Source organism: Xiphophorus hellerii, chromosome 13 (genome assembly GCF_003331165.1).
Source record: "Xiphophorus hellerii strain 12219 chromosome 13, Xiphophorus_hellerii-4.1, whole genome shotgun sequence".
In the NCBI taxonomy this organism is placed as follows: domain Eukaryota; kingdom Metazoa; phylum Chordata; class Actinopteri; order Cyprinodontiformes; family Poeciliidae; genus Xiphophorus; species Xiphophorus hellerii.
Window position 1 is genome coordinate 15,514,497 of NC_045684.1, and position 24,659 is coordinate 15,539,155.

At 37.0% G+C, this 24,659-nt stretch overlaps 1 protein-coding gene across 4 annotated transcripts in view; it reads right to left on the reverse strand.

The window, feature by feature from the left end:
• The window catches only part of atxn1a (ataxin 1a), a 104,214-nt gene extending 80,506 nt beyond the window's left edge, over nt 1-23,708 (reverse strand). For all 4 annotated transcript variants that reach the window (XM_032581660.1, XM_032581661.1, XM_032581663.1 and 1 more), the window contains exon 1: nt 23,419-23,708. The gene's annotated coding sequence lies outside the window, so the exon portion shown is untranslated. The remainder of the gene's footprint in view (nt 1-23,418) is intronic.
• Between the last annotated feature and the right edge of the window lie 951 nt (nt 23,709-24,659).

Consider the following 24,659-nt stretch of genomic DNA (forward strand, 5'->3'; position numbering starts at 1 on the left):
AGCAATAATATGCCTTTATTAAGATTGAGTTAGTTGATTTTTTAGTACAATTACAAAGAACAAAAGTCATTTCAGTAGTTATATAATATTTTTTTCAAGTGTGATTTATGGAGTGAAATTTCACTTCAGTGGCAAATACTTCATGTCCAGTATTTAGGCAAAAAGCAAAAATGATTTAAAAAATAACAATTAAAAAAAGAGTAAAAATACTATGGGAAAGGTGCAGAACAACAAGGATGTACCTACTGGATTCAAGAGCGCCAGTAATCACACAACTAATATATCAATAAATTGCAGAACTCCTAAAAAATTGGAGATACCACAATCTTAATAGCCTAGATTGTCACAGTACTAACTACACACCGTATGGGCCCTATTGTAATCATTTAATTTATCATGAATATTAAGGTCATACTACGCTGACAATGATGCTAATAAGAATATGACCCCTTAGCCTAAAGGAATACATTAAAAACTAATTTAATCCCCATAAACCTCAAATTAAAAACTGATTAACGCTTCGTAAAATCTACTGATAAAACGAAGTGAATGAACAAGGACATAGCAACAAACCATCTCATTCCCTGTAAGAGCTTTTCTACATCCAAAATGAAAGTTTATGAAAATAGATGGCCTTTTTATAAACAGTCCAGGCTTTCATGACACCATCAGGAAACACATTTGCATTTCGCCTGGAAAGCGGCTGCCTCCACGCACCTCAAATAAAGAATGAATAGCTGTCTCCCACGCTGCTGTTTTTAGCCAATCATTTGAGTCCTCAGAGCATTTTTGACTGAGGTAGTTAAAAAAAAGATACACAAGCTGGAGATGGATCATGGTTTTACAACAGCTGAGCAGATTTTAGATTTTAGTTTTATTTTTGAAACCAGGGCTGCTTCTAGAGTCGAACATGCCTTTTCCAAAAGAAGAAAACTGAGCACGCAAAATATGCAAAAAACAGAAAAGTTCAAAAAAAACCACATATACTTCATCAAAAAGTCCCAAATAAATTGCACAGCTGCATATATACATGTGTTTATCAAGGAATAAGGCCAAAAATCTTTCATATAAATTTTGCTTAAAAGGCAATCGTCACAACATAACATCAATATGAGGCCTAAAACAGATAAGATCGGCTGAAACACTACTAAAACCATGAGTGTTGAAGGAGAGAGACAATAACATTAGAAGCCTCTGAATCCTGCACATTTGTACATTTCTGTTTATACCCCAGAAGAAATGTGTGTTTGAATGACTCTTAGAGACATTTACTACTATTAAAGATCAGATCACATGTTTCCATGTAACTCTGCATTCCTCCCATGCCCCTTGTTGGTAGAGAGGGCACAGAATCACGTAGAGCCCAGCTTTGATCACCTTGAAAGAACCCAACATCAAAATAAGGCAAACGGGTTGAGAGAAGGACCACACAAGCACAAACTCCTACACAAAACCTCAGAGAAACACTGTTTAAAATCATTACACTTAAAGCTTTCTTCCATAAAATGTTCCCCTGACACACAAAAAGCCATTTTGCATTTGCTTTACACACAATGCATGGAATTTACTTTTGACTTTAATTACGAAATACATTTTCTTGAGAATTATCTGTATGTAAGATGACGTGGCCTTTTCCTAACTTATAAAAATGAACACTTCTACAGCACTCATCTTCTCATTTCTGTCATGTCAAATGAATACCTCACAGAACACAAGAAGTCATGAATTACTAGAAAAAATCTTGACTCACTGATCAATATGACAATGTAAAGTATGAACGCAAAATGCTTCAACCTTAAATTTGTGGCAGAGACACAAACGGAAGCACCAACCTTTGTTTAAAAGTCTTTTTTTTCTCCATTGAACAAATTAACTCAAATTGAAGGTTGTGCATTTTTAAGCTTCTTTTAATAAATTTTTTACCACAGGTGGTGAATAAAAAAAAAAATTATATGAAGTAAAAATGTAAATTATTAGATTTTTTTTAAAAAAAAATATGTCAGTCCTGTCACAAGAAATATGACCGAATAGCAGCAGCTACAACAGGTTAGTAATATTATTGACGTTTTGCATTATGGAAATGCAGTTTTGCAACAGTGGAATTCATAAGAACTCATATGTAACTCTTTGGGAACGTCAGTCTCCCTCATAGACCTCAAAATGTGTTGAAAGACTAGTCAACTTTTACTTTTTGTTATCTGTAATAATTTCAGCAGAGGGCAAGAAAATGGTTTCTGAAGGCTTAGCTACTTTAAGGAAGTGAAAGATGACTGACTGAAGACAGAAACTTTGCTGGAATCTAATGAAATGTTAATGTGGTATGTTCCAGAAAAGGAAGATTGAGCCGTATGCTGGATCAAGAATGTGAAGCAATTGGTCAATAGATAAGTCACAAATTACAAGTGTATTTTATGCAATAAAGGTTTGTTGTGCAAAACAGCACTAAATGTCCAATATTTGAATGCTTACTAGTTTGAGTTTAATAATGCCAAGAACAACTATTGAATTCAAGAAAAAATAAATAATTTGATAATTTGTTAAATTTTACTTGTTCAATAATTTTTTTTCTTTTGTATTAATTAATTTTAGAAATTCCTTTTCTATGTGTCCCTATAAATTATTTTTTTATCCTAAAATAATAAAAAGAAAATAGTTTATTACAAATAAATAAAAACTGTGTTACAATTGTGTCCACTGTGTAAAACATGTCGAACTCTCTAAGCTGGTTGGAAAATGTTTGTGTTCTTCACAAGCAACCTCTCTAACACAGACAGAGTACGTGCGTGTAAAAAGGTTACGTAAAAATAGTAACGCCCTCTACAAATATTCCTGTTCATTTGTCATGTACCAACCAGTCAAGTCAACAGAAGTGAGTCAAGTTTTAAAAGTTAAAAGTTATTAGGGGGTTCACAGTGGGGCCCCAGGAAGTCACCAACATACGTCAGGAAGCACAGTGATTGTGACAGCTTCCTGCTGGCGGCACAGGTGCTCGCATCCAAAGATCCACACTGATGCACGAACACTTGGCCAGACCACTGCATGCCCCCTCCCTAACACACCTGAAATACATAATGGCACACATTAGGATGCACATGCACGCACACATGGAAAGTAAAGGGGCTCACACCGCCCCACCAGCTGTCCCTCAGAGTGTCCAAGAGAGGACAAAGAACACTGAGACAAGAGGTACAAGAAGGACTGAGTGCATAAATTATGGGTGTGTGTGCGTGTGTGTGTGTCAGATCGTGGCTCACTTCCAACTTTTTGCACTGCCCTTAACCCAAATAATGTTTCATTATCTTAGTTTAACCTTCACCAAAAGAGTTGTATGTGTAAGATGGACCAGCTACTTTACCAGCACAAACTGCAGATTACGTTACAGAGATTTTATAAAATAGACCAACTTAAAGTAGTTCACAGGTTCTGATACAAAAGGTAAAGGATACAAATTAAAATCTTAAAGTGTGACGTGCATTCCTATTCACTTCCCATAGGTCAATACTTTGTATGTTTTGCGGAAATCAGAGCTGGAGATCATTTGTGGTATCTTAGTTAAGAGACTTTCCAGCTTCTCTGCTCCTGCTGAAGAAAGGTCCACCAACAGCTTGACACTGCCACCACATTTCACTGTAGATAGTTTTCCACCACAGACGGCTTGTGTGTGAAGGCCAAAAAAAACAAAAAAACATCTGTTTTCTTCTTATCAGATCACAGCATCTTCTTCTACATGTTCAAAATTTTCAGTGTTTTCTTCAATATATGTTTGTCTATAACATAAAATCCCAATAATATTTACTTATGTCTGTGGTTAAAAAGTTGCAAAATGTGGTGAGGCACTATATGTATAAGTTCCTGCATCATGCACCTTTAAGAGAGTTCATTCTGGCAGCTTATGAACTGAAAAACAAACAGATACATTGACAAGCTTTAATGTGGAATTCTTTCACTGAAACAGAACCTTAGATGCTTCTGGTGACTTCAGGTCATGTCAGCGCCAAGCCCCATCAGCCACATGACACTATGAAATGTTGTTTCCCTTCTACAGTTAAAAAGGGAGAAAAAAAATCTGGCATCAGTTATATAAGCAAGGTCGGAAGGTCAGAGCTGCTCGCACCGTGAGGCCACACCCTGCAACGATGTTAACATTCCATAGTGACTTACACCATCAACACGCAACAGGCCGAAGACACACCGGGAGCCACACACACCTGCCTCAAGATAAAATCTCAACTCTGTTTCAGAAATTTAATATGCTAAAGATCAACACCTTAAACATTACATGATAGTTCTTTCTTCTAGAATGAAAGCAACTTGACAAATGGTTGATTTAATCTTGAGCAAGATGATTCCTTAGAGTACAGGCTGTTCTACGGAGACTACCTCCACCCCCAATAAAGTTACCATTAATTGGTACCAGCCATATTTAATTAAAAGTAAATCTGCATAAACTTTGTTCACTTTGAAGCCCTAAAAACAAATGTAGCAATGCAATATGGACTGTTATGATTGGCTTTGACTGCTGCATTTTCTTGGAGCAGCTGTTGTCACAAACTGAGCAGGTTGAATAAAATTTCACTATGCAACATAACTATGAACATGCATTATAGCTTTTAATATTAACAACAACAACAACAATAAATAATAATAATAAATAATAATAATAATAATAACAGTCATTATTATTATGATAATAGTCATTGTTATTAGTAGTAGTAGTATTATTAGTATATGCTTCATGGAATACTATTATTATGGAATACAATTATTAGACATTTGATAAGGCAAAGTAAAAATGATAACAGTCTGTATTAAAATTGTAAAATACAACAGAGGTAAATGCAAAAATAATAATAAAAAACAGGTAACAAAATCAAAAATTAAATCATGACAAAAAAATATTTAATATCCACAAAGTTGATATTCCTCAACTTGAAGACATGTATAAACCTGCTTCTAAAGAGTTTTTTAACTAAAATTGAGATATCCAAAAAACACAAAGGGACAAAACATGAAGGCATTAGGCAAATCTAGAAATAAAGCAGCTTTCTTAATTATAAGTCTGGATTTGGTTAGAATTCTAAATCTGCTATTTTTTTAATCAAATGAAGCACAGAACACACAAAAAAATAAATAATAATTGTTTTAACAGTAAGGAATACCAATCCTTTAGGCCACAACAGACATAAAAAGCAATAGCAGTGCAGAGACTCACCAAGTCAATCATTTAGGTTGGTTTTGAATAGAAGGTTCATGTTATATTCAGTAAGTAACGCTGTATTACACCTTCATATCACTTCCACAATCCATAGCACAGCTCAACAGCCCCAACAACATCACAGCATTCATGCACACAGCTCACACACCTGTGCTGCAACAGCTACTGCTGTCTGTCAGATAAACATGAAGGCAGAGAGACATCTACCTGTTCTGGAGGAGAAACGCTCAGCCATCACCACTCAACTGTCAACTGTTTGTTAAAGAACATTCAGCAAGGTGCTTTTAAAACTGCATGAAATCCAGTAAAAAGAAGGAAAAGCCCCTATAGTGAGTGTAAGTGCTGATGAGATGAACTGAAGTGTAACATTCCCTCCTGTGATTGGCAGGAATGTCAAACAAGGAAGCTGAGAAGGAAGACATTTCTACTTTCTTAATATAAAGTCTAAGAATGAAAATCTGCTACCTATACAAAAATATCAAAATACTACATCCAGCACTGAAACATTTTAAATTATCTAAGCAATAACCCCATGTTGACAAACGCAACACTCAGCAGATTCATAAGAGATAAAAACAGCTTTACAAGATTAAAACTGATCAAGAATGTTGATGGTGTTTGCAAGACTGAAAAAAGTAACTGAGAGAGACATTCTCCTCCTTTTGAGAATGCACAAAAATTTGATGGTGACCTCATGGTGGCAGTACATTTTGGGTCCAACGTTGTGTAGTAGAAGTTGGTAGAGACAGTGCTTGCAATGTCCCCATGCTATAACATCACATATTCCTCAAACAATCCATCTTCCTCCTTGCCAATTACACATAGAGATTGGTATCTGCTGGACTCCCATTGAACAATCCCTCTCAGCACGGAGAGCAGTGTATTTCTGAGTTTTTAGATGTACACTATAGCAGAAATAAGTGGTGCAATAAGCATTGGTTCATAAAGTTTATGACATAATTTTACTTCAGTAAAAGCACAACTAATGAATGACAGTGCCTTACACCTAATTTACGCTGCTTGCACAGGACCGGAGGGAAGACGCATGGAGTGTAAATCTGGGGTTGGTGTGATTAGCTCACAGAGATCAGTGGAAAAAAAAAGATTTTGTATTTAATGGAGCTTCTGTCAACTGTATCCCTCATCAGTTGCTAAACTGATGAAACTACCAATGCTTTTTCCTTGTTTACACTAAAGGTGAAACTTATGTGGGAGGTGCAGAAACCGCCCACATATATCACAAAATTCTGCTGATTGTTAGGGAACATTGCAAAGTTGATCTTAGCACTGTGGTTGGAAACCAGGTGAGCAGCAGAGAAAAATAGACTTAGCAACTAATAAGAGTACAATAGTACCAGGTTTTTATTCCAAACTTGGTTAGTAAGATTTTTCTAACTTGCTGCGATCCACAGACATTCAAACCGCCTTGGGAATTAAGCAGGACAATCTTGGTTTAAAAAAGGCATATATCCCTGAGATCACAAAAAAGTACATAAAAGGAATTTTAAAAAGGGAAGCTGACTGAACCTTGTTGACCCTGCGACAGTGTTTTGTTTTCTGTTCTTGTCAAGTACAGCTTGTCAAGGCCTTTTGTTATTCTGGATATTAGTCACAGTAATGGGCACCAGAGGGCTACAAACGATACAAGGTCACACTGAAATTATTTTCTTGAAGCAGCCACTAAAACAGCGTGCAGTAATTCAAGGATGTGTACACTATGCCTGATAGACTAATTGAAATTTAAAATGTAAGTTTATAGCAGACATTTCAGATATATATATTTTTTTATTTGAACTTTTGAAAGCATCTATGAAAAATATCATAAGGAGTAATTTTTTCATTGATTGCTTTAAATTCTGTCTTAGTTTATATCCATAACATTTGAACAGGCAATACAGAAAGTAAAAGTCTGAATAACAAATTCTAAACAAAGCTGCTGCAAGATATCTAAATGAGGGCACTAATTCTGCAGTGACTGGTAATGTTGAAAAAAGACGCATGCATAAGTGAGCACTGACACAAATATACACGCAAAGGGTAATCTAAGGTCAGGGAGTTCTGAGTGCATTCCCTTCTGACATATACTGTACCAGAGCCCTTTCTAACGCTCGACTCAACATGAGTTCTGTGCACACATAGATGCACACAGGAGTGCCCCAAGTGCCTATACATGATTAAAAGACTGAAAGTGGGGCAGGCGCACAGTTGTTGCTCTCTGAAAATGCTGCAACTTCTTTTAACCCAGCCTGACTCAACACACACACACTGATGCATTGTCACACCCAATCAGATCTAAGACTACCAAGTGCGCGTGGGAACATGCACAAAATTGCAGGCCAATAACCTGCATAGCATCTAGAAAGTAGCTGAGTAATTCTCTGCAATGGAGCAGCAAGAAGAAGAAGATAAGCACAGGAGCAATGGTGACTTTTTTTCCTTCTGGTCATCTTAATGTTACAGCTCACAAAGAAAAGTGGACATAATCATTTCTATTGCAACCTTGCCTGCAATAAAAAAGACTATCTACATGTCTTTATGTGTTTTATGCAAGATTTTGCCCACCAATATTCTACTAAAAACTGGTTCAATTTGACCTAAAGGAACAATGACTAAAAAACACCCAAGGGAATTAAAGGGCTTCATGAAACCTGAACTGATATTACTTGGCCCGCTGTTAAAGCACATTCACAAAACCAACACTGTCAGTTATCACTTTAGACATGTTCCTACAATGTCACACGGCAATGGCAGCATCATGATGCTTTTCTTGTAAAGAAACAGGGAGATAAACCAGTGAAAATTTAAAAAGCTTAATTAATCGTAATACAAAAGCATTGCTGGAAGAAAACCTGCTAGAGGCTGGAAAATACTTGGGGCTGGCCCTGGGGTTCACCTCCAAGCAAGACAACGTCCTCAAATATGAAACAACAGCTTCAATGGTTTAAATAAAAGCACATTCATGTGTGAAAACGATCCAGTTAAATTTGTGAGCTGAGAATCTAAGCTTGAGACATTTTCCAAGGAAAAATGGACGGACAAATCAGGGATATGGCAAAATAACTTGATATTCAAGTGCACTGAAATGCCTCCACAAAGAGTTGACATGGGGGGTCTAGTTAAAATTACATACAATTTTTTTTCATTACAAAATGTAGATAGCAATGGGTATGAGCAAAACAGATTGGTCTATCCCATAATATCCCAGTAAAAAAATCCTGAAATGTGTGATTGTAAATTGACGAAATATGAAAAAGTCCATGGAGGTACCGTATTCATCTTTTTACAACCCTTTGTAAGTATTGATATCAACAAGTTTGAACTAACAGGAAAGAAAATATACAAATCCCTTATGCTACCCAAACAGCATTTTGTCAAATCAGGTCTTTTGCGTCACATGGGGTTTCCAGGGGGAAAAAAACCCAACAAAAACATGTAAATGAGTAAAATAGCACAAGCTTATGATCCTTACGAGGCATTATGAAACTGTGCCTGGGTTTTAAAAGATTAGAAGTAAACAACAACAATATAAATCTCACAAATCTCTTTTTTCCCAAAGCCCCAGCACGGAGGACTGTGTAGTATTTGTATTATTCGACCATAATCATGTGCTGAAGGAGAGAGAGTTCACACAGAAACCTACAAATCCAGCAGCAGATTCTTAGCAGCCTTGTGCAATGTTTCTCGAAATTAGATCACACGCGGGGAATGGGGACGTTGGGATTTGGGAACTACAGGAGGAATTTTGCAACAAGAATCCTTGAACTTGTGGGTATTTCCAGTTTTAGATCGATGACTGTGTGGAAAATGGATGCTTCTATTTCCACATAACTATCAAATAATAAACAGAAACAAAATCATGCAAAGCTACAAACTATCCCTTTTTAGGAGAAGCTGTTATGAAATGCAGATAGTGAGCAGGTCATTTTGATAAAGCCTACACTAGTTGCAGGTCACCAGATAGGAGTCATACTTGTACATGTGCAACATCAATGTCACTACCTATAATTCTACACACCTTTTTTCAATACTAATTTCATCAATAATTGTGGTTTTCTGAAAAACATTCAGGAGATTCAGGGTCAAGACAAGGCTGCAGGACTTTTACTAAGTATATAAGCCTTTTAGTGTTCCCGAAATCTGTATTTGCACAACTGTCAATATATTGACATCACCCAGACAACCAAATGTAAACACAAGCAGTCAGCAGTAATAACCACAGCACATGACAGCATCTGCAGATAAAAACTTTGTAGCCTTAGTAACCAGTGCTACTTCCAGTCATAAATACACAGCCACATCCAGTGCCGCATGCCTCAAGCTCATGGACAGCATGCTCGGGTATCCAAAGTCATTATTGTGAGACATTACATGTCTGTGATGCAAATAATGAGAAGCTGTTGTGAAACGGAGCTGAATCATGGGCAGGAGAATCCGGTTGTAATCTGGCTTCAGCTTAAAATAGCTCTTACTCACTTTCTGAGAGATTTTTTTCAGTGCAAACATACCAATCAGCTTTAAAAGCTTGACAAATCGACTTAGTTCTAGTTCTTGTGTTTAATGGTCACTTTGTACAGGGGGAATTTTATGGAGGCTGCCGTTTCACAAATAAACCTCAGAAAGTTCCGCTGTTGTGATTTCCTCTAGAGGAAACCACCCTGATGTGAATGTCTAGCATTGCCTGTAAAGAGATCCGATTTACTACTATTATATTATATAATATATTATGTTACTCTTTATTAAAGGGGCAACTGTATTATGTTAAATTGACTTTAGAATGTTACTCCTTCATCAAAAACATATCTGGAGTGTTGCCTTGATTTCTTTATGCATGTTTAAGAAATCCTTTAATCTCCCGTGGCAACCGTTCGGCTGTGAAAAATGTCTGGTGGTTCTAGCACCGCCTTCGAGACGCAGCTCCTCCTCGGAGCTGCAGTTTCCCAGTCCTCACAGAGCAGCCCTCCCTCGCCACTATCCCACTCATCTCATTTACCAGCTACTTCTCAGTGCAACACTGGTAAAAATGTTACCAGTGTTAAGGGTTACTAGAGGAGCCATGTTGTGATGACTTCCTGATGGTGGAGTTTCAGAAAGAGCATGAGTTTTTAAAGAGACAGAGGCGAAATTTCAATGAGTTAAATTATGAAGTCAAGTTTCATTTAAGTTATATTTCATATACATAGCATTTTTTATAACAACTGAAGTTAACATAGTTGCTTGATTCTGCTAAAATGGCACTTGTGCCTGGAAACTACATAATACTGCCCCCTTAAATGCATCAAAACTGAGAGGTTTCACCACAGTTTTTCATAAATGTTTATAATCTATAAATAATTATAAGCATTTTTAATCCTTAACAGGAATTTTCTGTTTATTCAACATTTTAATGGGACACTTCATTTTTACCAAAGAACATAAAGCACATTTTCTGTCTTTAACATTCTGGATCCTGAATAATATGACTCATGAAAACTTCCAGGTCTGAAAGTCAAGAAATCTGGAAGTCAGTATGTGCTGGAAAAACCCTGGTCAGTGCATTTCTAGTCAAGCAAATAGAAAGCCATCTTAATAATCAGTGGTACAAGTTACATAGAATAGTGTATGTGTTTCTGTAAACATATGAGCACATACATTTGACCCTTAGCTTTTTTTCATTCCTCAGCTCTTTTATTTACATATAAACAACAAAACCTACCCATAAGACCTAAATGCACACCTAACTTTTAAGGTTTGTGAATGGAGCTGTTTTTTTAACACAGACTCTAATCAAATGGAAATATTTAATACAGCTGCTTTAACCATTTAACAAAATTTGTCTCATCCATTTCCCAAAAGCTTCAGCCACATCCTCCCACCCATTTCCTAATCAGCACCTTATTTTCATCTCATTCATCTCCTCATTTCTACATTTCTATTACAAACCTTTTCTTCATGAGTTTAGTTAGAAAGAGGACAGAATAACCAGAAAGCACTTCAGTCTAGTCTGAAGAGTTTCAATGTTTATCCTGTGAGATTTCAGCAAAATACATGAAATTTTTGTTTGTTACAAACTAAATCAATCCAGAATATCAAGCTTTCTTATGTTCTCAAATTTCATCTCTTATCTCATGTTGCAATGCTTATTCAGTTAGTCCTGCTGTCTTTAATTACAGTCTGAGAGAAGTACTGAGACAGTATGAGATTCTTATAATATGAAAATCTAAAATAAAAGTATTATGGTTTGCTTCATGGTATATACTGATACAGTGGGGAAAAGAAGTATTCTATTCATGATTCATTCGTTTTGTAAGCAAGGGGAAGTAGTAACCTGCTTTCAGTCAGCTGATCAGCAGCATGAAGCAACAGGTTGATGCTATCTATGCTATTTCTGTAGTCTCACATTTAAAAAAAAATTTTAAACTGAATTTATGGTATGACAGATATTTCAGCTGTTTTGGAACAGAAACTATTACCAGAAACTGAACCACAGTCACAGCGTTTGCGAGACAGAATGAATAACCACTTTCAGTTTCCTTCAAAGCTTCCTGACACAAAACTCCCCAGATGAAACTCTTAAACCAAACTACTAAGATTGAATGCATATAATATTTTACAACACTGGGTTGCATTAGCAAAGTTTCATTTCATCAAAATGGAAAAACGAAAGTGTGACAAATAGACTGCTCCAGCTAGACCTGTCAGTTTTAAAGCACAGTAATATGGCACCAGCTTGTTTTTAGTTAATATGACGGCAGCAACTTTACAAAGATTATTTTTATTTTTTAATCTTTGTAAAGCACAAATGATGCTTTAGAAAAATAATAAAAAGCACAGAAAAAAGTTAAGGAGGTAATACCGGAGGTCAAGTCTAGTCAGCATGCCTGCAAGGCCATTAATCATTTCTAAAAATCATGAAAAATCACATCATGACATAACATTTAAAAGGGAAAATAACTTGTACAACATTTTCTCTACACGCAATTCAACTACTTTTCTTGTTTATAACAGTTTCTTAAATGAATGCAAGAGAGAAACAATTAAGATTCACATCAACCATTTCCTACTAGACTTGTAAACCAAAGGAGATGCCTTTTACGTATATGGATGTGCATGTTTGTGGCATTCCTGCTACTGTTTCCTTTTTAGTTTCCTTATCAGAATAGTGGAACCTCTTAGTGCCTCAAGATAAAATTCCTGTTTCCCTCTGTGATGATATTCCAAACCCAGGTAGAAAATACTTAGCATGGCTGATAGAGATCTGACATCTGGGAAGTCAGAAACTTTGCATAAGGGCAATTAAGGTTAGGGAATGTAGAAAAAGCAGAGCTATTTTGATATGCAGAGGATGCCCAGCAATTTCCTAATAGGTCAACTTTCTTCTCCCACCACAGGTATTTCCCCTGGGCAAGTCCCTGCAAGCAGATGTTTACATTGGCTAAAGAGCTGCACCAAACATTTCTGGATAATGATGATGGAAACTTTTGCTACATATTTTTTTCCATTTGTCATGTTTGAATATGAACACATCTCATGACTTTCTATTGTGCCAAATGCAAAATATCTATCAAAAGATGCACGTTTGAAAGTGCGAAACTACTTTTAATTTCTTTAAAAAATAAAAAATTCCATAATGAGGAACATATATGAATTAAATTATTTTAAGGTATGTGATAACAGAGGTTTCCAGTCACAGAAGGCCACAAAGAGCCTCCTAACATGAATCTAATCTATTTTAGCTGTAGCCCCTTGATAGTAAAGCCCCAGGACTGGCATACTATGAACTAATTTTTGCAGATATAAAAGTTGGCAAAAATTAAACTAAAACTAAATCTACATTCATTGTCAGATTATGCTTGAAAATATCAAGCATTCAAATTCAAATAGGGTCTCTGGAAAGATACAGAATACTGGTATTGGAAGCAGTATGTGTCACACACATAAGAAACATTTTGGTTCCCAGCGACAGGCTGTTGGAGTTATAAAACCCATTTTGGTTCAAGACAATTACGTTCTGTAAAGAAATACAGTCCAACAAGTCTAACAATGTAATAACAATACATTTTCCTTGAAATCTTAGGCTGGCAATGAACATCCTCATTTACTAGTTTTTAAATTTAGATCTGTGTTTATCACAGCTCTCTGACTTTCCCAGCCAAATCCTGATGCTTAAATGCTGTGAGTTCACTGCATATTCAGCAGAAAGTCCAGACAGACAGAAATGTCTCCTGAAAGCTTGACAGTTAACTTTCTACTACAACAAAGCATCCAGCCAAATGAGGCTGATCTACAGCCGTCTGGTCAGCCATCCAGTAAGGATTCTGAATGGGCCAAGCCACAAGTATAGGCCAAACAGAAATCCATACAGAGACAGAATGACTGACTGAAAATCCTCAGCAATCCAGCCTTGCATCCTTCTCCTTGTCCTGTTCAGACCACACCACAGGTATGTCGGAGAAAGAATATCTCAACCTTGGAGACGCTGGCCTGAATAATGTTTGTTCTGGTTGCATCGACTTGCCCGAACCCGTCTCCATGTGCTGAACTATTTACCCTGACTATAGTGGATCTTTTTTATTACATTCCTTTGAATTGCAAGTAAAAGAGTAGGTCCCTAAATAGATTGGAGTCTGTAGCACAAAATAAATGCCACATCAGAAGGATCAATGAAATAAGATCTGGAAGGCAGCTACCCTGGTTAAGCCACCATGTGCTGCGTATTGAAATCAACATCCTAAGGAGTAAACAGTAGTAATGGAAAGGAATGTTTAGCCAAGAACAACACTGGTGAAGGGTGGGTTTTTGGTATTCCAGGGATTGTTTCTATCACTGGCCATTTTCCTGTTTTTGAATTCCTCTCCTTCAATGCATATCCTTCTGGCTCAGACATAAGTCATTGTTGATGCCCACACACCCACTTTGAAGCTGAGGCCCTGAGGGCTTTACTAGCTTCCAACAAGTGGATTCAAAGCACAATAAAAAACAAACATAGTTATTTTTAATGTAAAGTCTTACAGTTTCCAAAGTCGCATAGTTTTATCAGCTAGTTTGACATGGTTTATTGTGACCATTTTCTCTATATCAGTGGTTCCTCAATACCCCTGTCCTGCATGTTTTACGTGTCTCCTTCCTTCTAAAATCCTGAATTAAATGAATGGGTAATGAACAGGCTTCTGTAGCATTTGGTGGCTGCAAAAGAGGTCATGCAATAAACTAAATCAGATGTGCTGGAACTGAAACACATCTAAAACATGCAGGGTAGGAATACTTGGGGACCACGTTTGGGAATACAGCCACCACCGTCATTGTATAAATCACTGAAAATCAAAGATCAACTTTATCCGCCATTCAACTCTTTCACAGACAACACAAATCAGACAGGACTTGAGAGGTAAGGCGTAGAGAAGGTCACTGTCACTGTTGATGCATTATATTCCCTGGACTTCAGCCAAGTTCAGCCTCTAAGAGTGACTTGCCAGGCATATAGACAACTGCATATCAAGTGAGCCAGACAAGCAGCCATTACAAAGCCAAAGGCTACACTTGGCTGAGCAAAGTCCAGACTTCTCTTTTTCACATGGTTATTGAGCCATGAAGCAGTTTATCGACCCAACAGTATAACACCAGTGTGCAGGTTGGTGATGCTGGGACAGTCAGAATACATGCCCATTTCATAAGTATTTATATAATTTAAGCCCATGAAATGGGTAACAAAGCACAATCTTTTCATGCAGTGTAATGTACTCACACTTATCAACAAATACTCCAAAGTGAGGAAATACAAGAGTGATATATAAGCTGCAAACATTGATTTTTATTTTCTACCATGTTCATAGAAATGCCATCTTGTGCAGTTGTTAAATTCTTATATTAAAGTACCTTTTGCTACATTTCATCAAAATTCAGGACGGTACACTAAGCAATACAAAAACATGATAAAACACAGCAGAATGTTCTTTAACAAAATACAAAAAGCTCTCATTGATCCCCTTTAAAGGCAGCACACAGCGTGAGTGTGTCCCTTCTCTTGTGTGCAAGCATGTGTACTCAGTGCCTTCATGAATAGGGGAGGATGAAAGGAAAAGCTGAAAAGGTCTGAGCACACCGCGTGGTTCAACGAGACAGCTCAATCTCTTGATCTGCCTCCATCCCCACCCACTGCTCTGCACATTTTTACCAACATTTTTCTCACATGCTCTTTTTTAATCACACAAGTAAATGTTTCTCTCTCTTACTCCCCACAAGAGCTGTTTTTCTGTATTTTGAATATTCTTTTTTTTTTTTACTCCTCTCCCTCTGCCTTATACTTCCCAACACATTTGTTACATCACTCTGTTTCCATTCAACACCAGTCTCTTCCTTCCTCTTACTTCAACTAGGGATAGAGCTGTGACAGCACTCAGGTGTGGATGCAGAAGCAGGAGTGACACATTCTCAGTACTATCAAACATGACATTTATGTGTCATAGTGTGACAGGATAGAAAACAACAGCACAAACTAAAGCTGGGCATTGTGCCAAAACACACCTCTTTATACGTTTGACTTACGTTAAATACATGACAATACATGACTAACTTAAAAAAAAAAAAGAAAATTGAAAATTAGTCATTTTCATACCACAAAAAGCTATGCTTCCAAAATTAGAAATACAATATCTCAGAGTAAAGCAGATAACCTGAATGTATTTCTTAAGCATTAAACTACAGCAATTAGTTATCGTCAAATAGCCCGCAACATTCAGTCTTATGTAAAAGATTGCATCACTCTTTATATCCAACAGAGCACTTCACCAGCACTTTGGTGGACCAGAGTTTGCTTTTTTGGTCTGCATTAGAGTCCAATTGCACAGTCATACGTTCCCAAACAAACTGGACTTTCTAGACAAACAGACTAGAGTTTGACTAAAGAGGACTATCCTAGGACTGCAGGATTACTGGTGGTTCCTGGAATTTCTAGAAATAGACTGGGAGGACAGTAATTCAGCTCTCAAGCTCCTATCTGGTAGAACCCAGTTTTGCTTGTGAGGTAGACACCCTGTCTACTTCAAAGTTCACACTTAAAACTTTTGATAAAGCTTATGATTAGACTGGCTTAATCTTACTCTCTTTAGTTATACATCAAATGTGGTACTTTCATGCAATTACCTTGAGATACAACAATACCTATTTACAATTTAAGAAAAGGAACACGTATGAAATAAAAAAAATAAGAAAAAATATTAGATGTCTTACTTGTGTAACTCTTCCAAGAGTAGAATGGCAGAAAAGGAAACTATTAGAAAAGAACATTTAAATCTAGAAAATTAAATCTTTTAAATTCAGAAGTTTGAAATCTTAAGAGTTTTTTTCTTTTTTTTTTGATGTAGTTTATTCAGGCTCCACGAGTGTTAAACTTAAAAAAAAATAAAAAAGATGGCTAAATGGAATAAAACAAAGTTTCTGTATTTATTTTACCCTTTTGGGCTATTAACCTCTGTCTATCATGGATAATGCTGGGTTGGTAAAAGTTGGCAGAATTTTGAGAATCATAGATTTAATCTAAGGATGTAGACTTACATTCAGTAAATTAAAACATGCGGTTTGATGAGGCTCGTTTGTCAGATAAAAATTATATTTTCGAAATAACCTTCAGCAGGTGTTAAGCATGCATTTTACACAGGCCACATTTCTGTAGTACAGATGTTTGTTTTCATTGGTCTGACGTAATGTTGTAATCAATGTCGTGTCTTTAACTGTAAGCAGAAAATCATCATGATCAACAGAAACAGAGATCTGAAAATGCAATCTGCGTTTTTCACTTAGTGAATTTAGTTACTAAATTATATTGTCATATTCTAATTTACTGAATTTAACTTATTCTTCAGACTAACGGTTTAGAACTAAGGACCTAACATTGGTCAAAGAATTTGGATCACTATATCTCTGTAAATCTATAAATAATTATCTGCATCTAACTGTACCATACATGAATCTGGATTGAATTGGACTGTATGTAAGTGGAGTAGAATTTGAATATAAGATTGAACTGGAATTTACTGGGTTAATCTGGACTTAATGTGGACAAAATTGGAATCTAACTGGATACAAATTGGACATGCGTGCCTTGAGAAGACATCTGTTGTAAATTGGCACTATATAAATAAATTCATGTTAATTCGTTAGCACCCATGTGCACGGTGCCTCTTAAGACTCTTAATAAATGTCAAGATGAAGAATTGTTCCCACTCCTTCCTCTACATTCAGCCACTGACACCTGTTGTTTCGCTGCCCTGGTCAATCTGTGAGGCCCTCCCACCTATCATTCGTCCTCCCTGTACTTGCACATGAAGAGCCATTTCTGTCACTCGCTCATTCAGTTGTGAAATCTCCACCCAATCATTACCTGGAAATCTCACTCACGTACACAGAAACACACAATTTCCCCCTCATTTGGCAAGATCTACAAGACGTACTGCTCATGTGTGTTTGTCTGTGGGGCTCCATGTGCACAGGGCTCTGACAAATGAGCCAAGCTCGGTTAAATGGCTTGTGATTAGGACACATTGGCTTCTAATTGCCTCTCATTACCATTTGAAAGTGAGTGGCGGCTGGAATCAAAGGCTAGGGTGGATGGCGTGTGTGCGTGTGTGTGGGTGGCACAGCACGCCTGGATCACAGTGGTATGATCACACAATAGAAAAGTTCAGTTGGATCTTTTACGTCTTGTTCACCTGAAGAAGCGAACCTCAGAAATAAGCATTTTGTTGCTCAATAGAGCAAAAACAAAATCTATAAATTTCAACTGCTGCCCAACAAAAACAACACCTGTCAGATACTAAAGTACCTTTTTGGAAATACAGCATGTCTATCTCTGGCCCAGTTCACAGCTGATGATGCAAAAGATTTTATTCATCTGTGAAAATGTTGCTCAAAATAATATTTAAAAAATTATTAATCTAAACCAATTGCTTGTGCTGACATGGCTCTCAAGAACTCTGGTAGTGGGGTGTACAAAAAGAAAAATCATTCCGAGGGCCACAAATTGTTCCCAGGACACACTTTGGACATCCCTGGTAAACATCCTACTGCTGGCTATTTTTCTCTTAGCTATAGTTCTAACAACCTGGCCTGTGAAAGCATAGCCACCACAAAATCAATAACCTCATAAACTTGCAGACTTCCATCCATGCTGTCAACCCCAGCCTGACAGATGGACTTTACTTTTGTCAAACTTCTGCAGGATAGCAGACCTAAAACTAATTCACCTAAACCTCGCTATTTGTTGCCTCCAACACTCTACCATACATATGTCAAGGTTATTCAAAAATATGTTTCAGTGAGTACAATAATTTCATAAACCCTGCTTGTTGTATACATGGCAGCATCCCAGTCTCCTTTGTAACATTTGCAACTTCCTCTTTGTCCTCAATCTTTGGAAAAAAAAACCCCATGTTTGTTTGTTCATTTTCCAGAAGTTCTCCACGATCTTACAGCTACGTCGCTCTGTAGTCTGTTTCCACCATTAGGACACAATCTCAGGAGGATGCAGAAGCCATCTGAAGTGAGAACTATGTTGTTTTGTTGCTTTGATCTGCTTTGCAAATGACAGAATATACAATGCAGAAAGATTTTCTATTTGGCAAAGCAGAACTATGTGTAGACTATGTGTTAAGTAAATAAAAATGTTGACTTTATAGCTGTTACATGTGTTTTTCACAAGCACTTTCTGTGTTCTTAGCTTTTTTCATAATCCATCTAATACTTAATAGAAGAATCAGTTGTTGAAGTAAAAATAGCGTGTCATTTCTGATAACTATTTTAGCTCTGCATGCTATTGACCAATCCCTCAACCTGTGAACCAGAGAATCAAAACCAAGTCTCATAACTGAGCTCATTTTTAGTGTTAAAAATATTTGATCAAAGATAAATATAAAAACATATCAAATGACCGACCTCCAAATGTTTTCAGTTCCACATCTTATGATTATCTAAATCAGTTTTTTATTGCTGTTGTTGTTGTTATTGTCATTTCTCATTGTATATGCACCTCTGTATTACACACAACTTGTCAACAAGAATTTAAGTCATAAGGCTTTTCATCTTTATCAAAAAAGATTAGCTTTTGGAAATCATATCATTAGACAAAGATGTCTGGTCAGAACATTGCCATCATAACAGGAACATTATGCCAAATTAACCCATTTAATCCCAAATTTTTTCCTGCAAAGTAAGAGCATGCATTTCAATCCTTGGACCTCCCTCACACATGATATTTATGAATTATTACATTTTATGTTGGTTATGTTAGTGAAAATGTAGGTTTTATACTCGGCAACAATTGTTGCTGGTGGGAAACTTCATAGTCTAAATTACACAAATCTGGCCTATTTATACACATAAAAAAAAAAAGAAAAATCATGACATGCATAACTTATTATAACAAAGAATGGTTATAAGTGTGCTCAGAAATATTTTAGAAACGTAAAAATTGAATGCCACGTCCTGCAGATGTCATTGTCTCAATGTGCCATGTGACCTTTGATCTCATTGGATTATTTAATCAATTAGGCAAAATCAGGTGAAAATGTTAGTATGAACAAATCTGCATCTGAGAGGACATTGACCCTGTTCCACCAGACCAAGAACAAGACCGTTGCCTTGTCCTGAACTAGTTTCAGGCGTGGCGCCATCTTGTAGAGGTCATTCAGTGCATAGGCCACACTTTGTGGAAAGGGTCGGCTTTTAGGGGGTGGGGAGGGGTTCAACTGTGGGAATGACAGTGATGTAGGAGACATCATTCTGAGGTTGCCTTCAGGCCTAGAAAATCTAAAACATCTTAGAGTTTAAGCTGTGTGAGAACAGCAAGACTTATAGAATAAACAGCAAAGCTATGGACACATAGCACAGTGCTGTCTACGTATGTATTATGCTAGCGGTAACAATTGTTGCCACATGAATATTGTATCCATGAATGAATGGATACAATTTTCTTTATATATCAGTAGAAGATACTTGAAAGAACATATGTACAAAATATTTTATTTATATTTTTTTATTAAAGTATTTACTGACTTTCTCTTGTACACGTTTGTGACACACATTTACTTCCAGCGTTACAGGCAGGAAGTAAAGAGGTCTAGTCATGTGACCTATCACACTAGATACATGAAATTGATATTTCTTAGAGTACACACTCTATTATTTGATTTAAAAACTAAAATTAGCTGCTAAAAGTCAAAACAATTCTTTTACAGCTTCCAGAAGTTAGGAAAAATGTCTGGCAACAATTGTTGCCGGTGGGATTAAACGGGTTTTAAGCACATGAAATTAATAACAGATACACATAATGTTCATAGTTTAAACATTTTAAAAATCAGCTTAAAGCACAGACCTGAAGAATATAAGCAAGAAATCCTTCTTTTCGAATGCTCCTAAATGTGGAACTCTATATGAATATTTTGATAACAGAACTAGAGAAGCCACAAATATAACAATAAAAGCAACACAACAACAAATGAAGGATATTTCAAGTGAGGAAAGCAGAATGTGAATGGCCCTCCACTGCACTTCAAAGATATCTGTTTCCTTTTACACAGCATTGTGAGCGAGAGAATCAGACAGCACCAGGAACAAACTAGAGACCATATCTAATCTATGTGACAGAGGCCATAACGTTATAAATAATAAGGTGCGTTTTATTGACAGAAATTATGCTGTTACACAATTGGACTGCATTTTTATGCTTTAAAGTCCAAAACAAGTCTGTACAAAACTGCATATGCTTCATGAGGTTTGGTTTCACATTGCAGTAGGACAACAAAACATAAGATTTGAATGAGCCACTTGCCACGACGTGCTGTTGTTACCTAGAGCAGCACAGCTCTAGTTCAATCTATAAATCCATGTGCATAGTTAAGTAAGTTTCTACTTAAATACACATTTCATCACTTCGTGTTTTGAAAAATTACATTTTATAACCATCTCAAAACTAAAATTATGGAGAATTTTCACAATCCTTCACATTACATTTCCAGTTTCTGTCTTGTTGTTAATCCTTGTACTTAGAAAGGGTGTTAACATGTTTTTTTTATCTTTGTGTTTGATTAGTTTTAATTGTAAAAGGCTGCTTGTAAATTTTAATTAAAGCTTTGTTCTTCATGTGCTACCATGTTTCTGACTAACAGCTAAGACTGCATTAATAGCAATTAAATTGGAGGGGGAAAAAAGCTGTTATTGCTCTGTATATGTATACAGAGATGAGTTATCTATAGCTAGGGGTTTTTTTTCCACACAAAAACAAATTAAAGACTAAAATTTTAACCAAAAGACACCTCACATTTTTGAGACATCATTAGCAACCATATTTTGGAAAAAAATATCAAAAATGGTCAACACGGTTTCTAAAATAAATTTACAAGAATTCAAACAAATGTTTGCAAAGTTTATTAGCTAATAATTAGTTTAGCAGCTACTTCAAAGTTCTTTCAAATTTATTTTCGCAGGTAATTCTCAGATAGATTTTAGAATGTTTTTAATTTGTGGTGACATCTTATGTGATCAAATTTGACAAAACAAAATATTGCAATCCATTAGGTTACAAAGCATAATAAGGAGTTGGTGTCAAGTTTACAAGAAGTGAATACAAATGTCCTAAAAACTTCTTTCTGGGGCGTAGCATGGTGTGGGAGGAGAGCTGCCCCATATACAGAGGCTATAGTGCTTCATGCAGCTGTTCTGGGTTCGATTCCTGACCTCAAGACCTTTGCTGTGTTACCTCCCACAACACCCTTCTCTCTGCCATTTCCTTTGAATTACTGTTGGAAAAAACACTACTACCACAAAATACCCCCAAAAATTCTGACAATTACTTGAATATCAAAGGTAGTAGTGAACATTATTAACACACACTGTTCTTGCATGCTGAAATCTCTAGCGGAGAGAGATAAAAAAAAAAAAAAAACCTTGAAAAAATTAGAAAATGAGTAAAATATTGATAGTAGGAGGATGTAATAACATTAATGGACAAATAAAAAAATAGAAGTTACAATCACTTAAGTGCACGTTGTTGAACATTCAAGGACATATTTCACTTCAAAGTTAAGTTCAGAGAGTTTACTAAATAATGTCGTAACTGTGAGTATGGCTTTTTTTAATTAAATATGTGCACATTAAAGCCCTCTGCAGGATATATCACTGAGAATATGAGAAAAATGTTCACCATGCACTAGTTAAAGTGTTTATTGCACAGGCGTCCATAAAAGACAGGGGACACCTTAAAGTGCATGCTTTACATCTGCAGCACTCCCTTAATGTACATGCACTTTTTCCTCATTTGGATGGCATATTAAATTCATATTGTGAGTTTAAGCATAGCCCTACCCTGCTCTGAGGTGTAAACAGTGTAAAAATAGCCTGCTATCACAGGCTTCCCTACAGTCCCGTTATATAATGGTCCAAGCTCGGATGAATGACATCACGGGTAGTCCTGCAATCACAAACCGTATGTCCTTTACACCCAGCTGGTAATGTAAAACACCGTGTAGTAACATATTACACATGCAGCCGTAAACGTGTGCAAATTGCAAGCGGAAATACACATTTCATAGCTGTAAAGTGTTTCGGAACAAACAAAGTGAGCATTTTAACTTGACTTTAGCGAGTAGTTCTAGTTCGTGTTCAGGGGAAACACTTCCGCGATGGTGAAACGTTGTTAAAAAAAAAAAATCTCCTGCCTTTGACATTCCCTGTCAACAAATTAAGAGTATTGAAACAAGCGTTCGCAACAACATCCAGCAGAGTCTGGCGGTGTTTACCGCTGAGAAAGCAGCGTAAAGAGAACACGTTCGAGCCGAGGTCGAGTGGCGCAGTTAGTGGGAAGCGCAGCGGCTGGCCGAGATCAACTCGACCGGCGAACGCGCTCCTCGCTCGGTCACTACCCAGGCAAACCTCCGCTCCCTCTTTCGTCCACTAAAAAAAACTCACTTTGCAACAAAGCAGCGATGTGACAAGTGTACCCACCCATGCCCCTCGTTCCCCCGGACTGTTTGGTGACTGTTAAAATAAGTCAGAGCGCGAAGTGAACATTTCCCAAACGCTTTGAAGTAAAGAGAGACGGGTAGAGAGCGCTTCAGCGCCACCCTTACCCAGTTCTTCCAGCCATTTTTATGTCCAAACAGAGCTCCAAAAGAGAGAAAGCGAGCAGTGGCAGTTTGGAAAAAGCGGCTCGGAGTGAGTAGTTTTGTGCGACTTACTGTGGGGTGTAACGGGCTGCTGAGTTTGTGTGTCTTCTTGTTGCCAGGGCTCCCCTGCTCTGCTCCGCTCCGCTCCGGCGCTGACGGTGGAAAGCGTCTCCCCTCCTAATGATGTCTGCGGCGCACAGCTAATACCTCTCTGCCCCCACCTCCAGGGAGAAAGAGAAAGAGAGAGGGAGAGATTCACAAATGGAGCAGTTTGCGAGCTACTCATGCAAAAATATGACATCCAGGGCTCGGAGCAGGTCAAACAGACGCGGAATTACAGGAGAAGTTCACTGACAGCACTGATAAGGCGTGGGGATGTCAAAGCACATACGTCATTAGAAATAGTTCAATTGTGCTTGCATATTAAACTCAGGCTTAGCTGCATTCTTTATTGCAAATGTAACAGTTTAGCCTCACTATGAAGAGCTTGGCCTCTACTTAAACCCTTTTATTGTCATTTTTGAAGGTCATAAAGTCATAAGGTCATGGCAGGCGATCGAGGCTCAAGGATTAAGAGAAAATATGCTCTGCTTGAAGGCAATGAGTGACAGTCAGCTGACAGCAACCTGGAGGACATCTCAGCTGTGGACATTCCTTACACATTCAGAGACACGAACAAAAGATGGCCGCAACAAAAAGGGTTAGTAACTAAAATGTTATAAGTCTGACTTTAGACGTGCTGTGCTGAAGTGCATAAAACCTACCGATCAGAGATTTTGTGGCCAATTTCATATCATAGATTTTATGCATGGTGGGTTTTTATTTTCTCTCCTTAAAAACTATATATAAAAACAAGAAAATATACTTTTTTCTGCTCTCTGGATGGATCAAAACAATAAATTTTTTATTGTAAGATGTTACAGAGCTGCCTTGCACACCAAGAAAAGAATTACACAGTATCTCATTTATGAAAAAAATATTAAAGCTTACTAACCTTGTACTTTGTCCACACACTTGAAAATGAATCTTTTCCTCCAAGGTACACTCAAAATAATCAAATCTGTCCAACATCCCTATTTGCTGTTATCACTCATTTGTACAGACCAAAAAAAAAAAAAGTAAGGACATTTGTCAAACAGCTCTTTCTGCTAATGAAGTTTTCAAAAACAAGACATATTGGCAATAACTTTTAATTTATTTTACAAACAGGAGGTTCAGCTTAGCACCTCCTCATGCTGTTTGCCAAGATTGGTCAAACACTGCTGTGGGATGACATCATATTCCTCAACTAGCATTTGCTCTAAGTGTGCCGG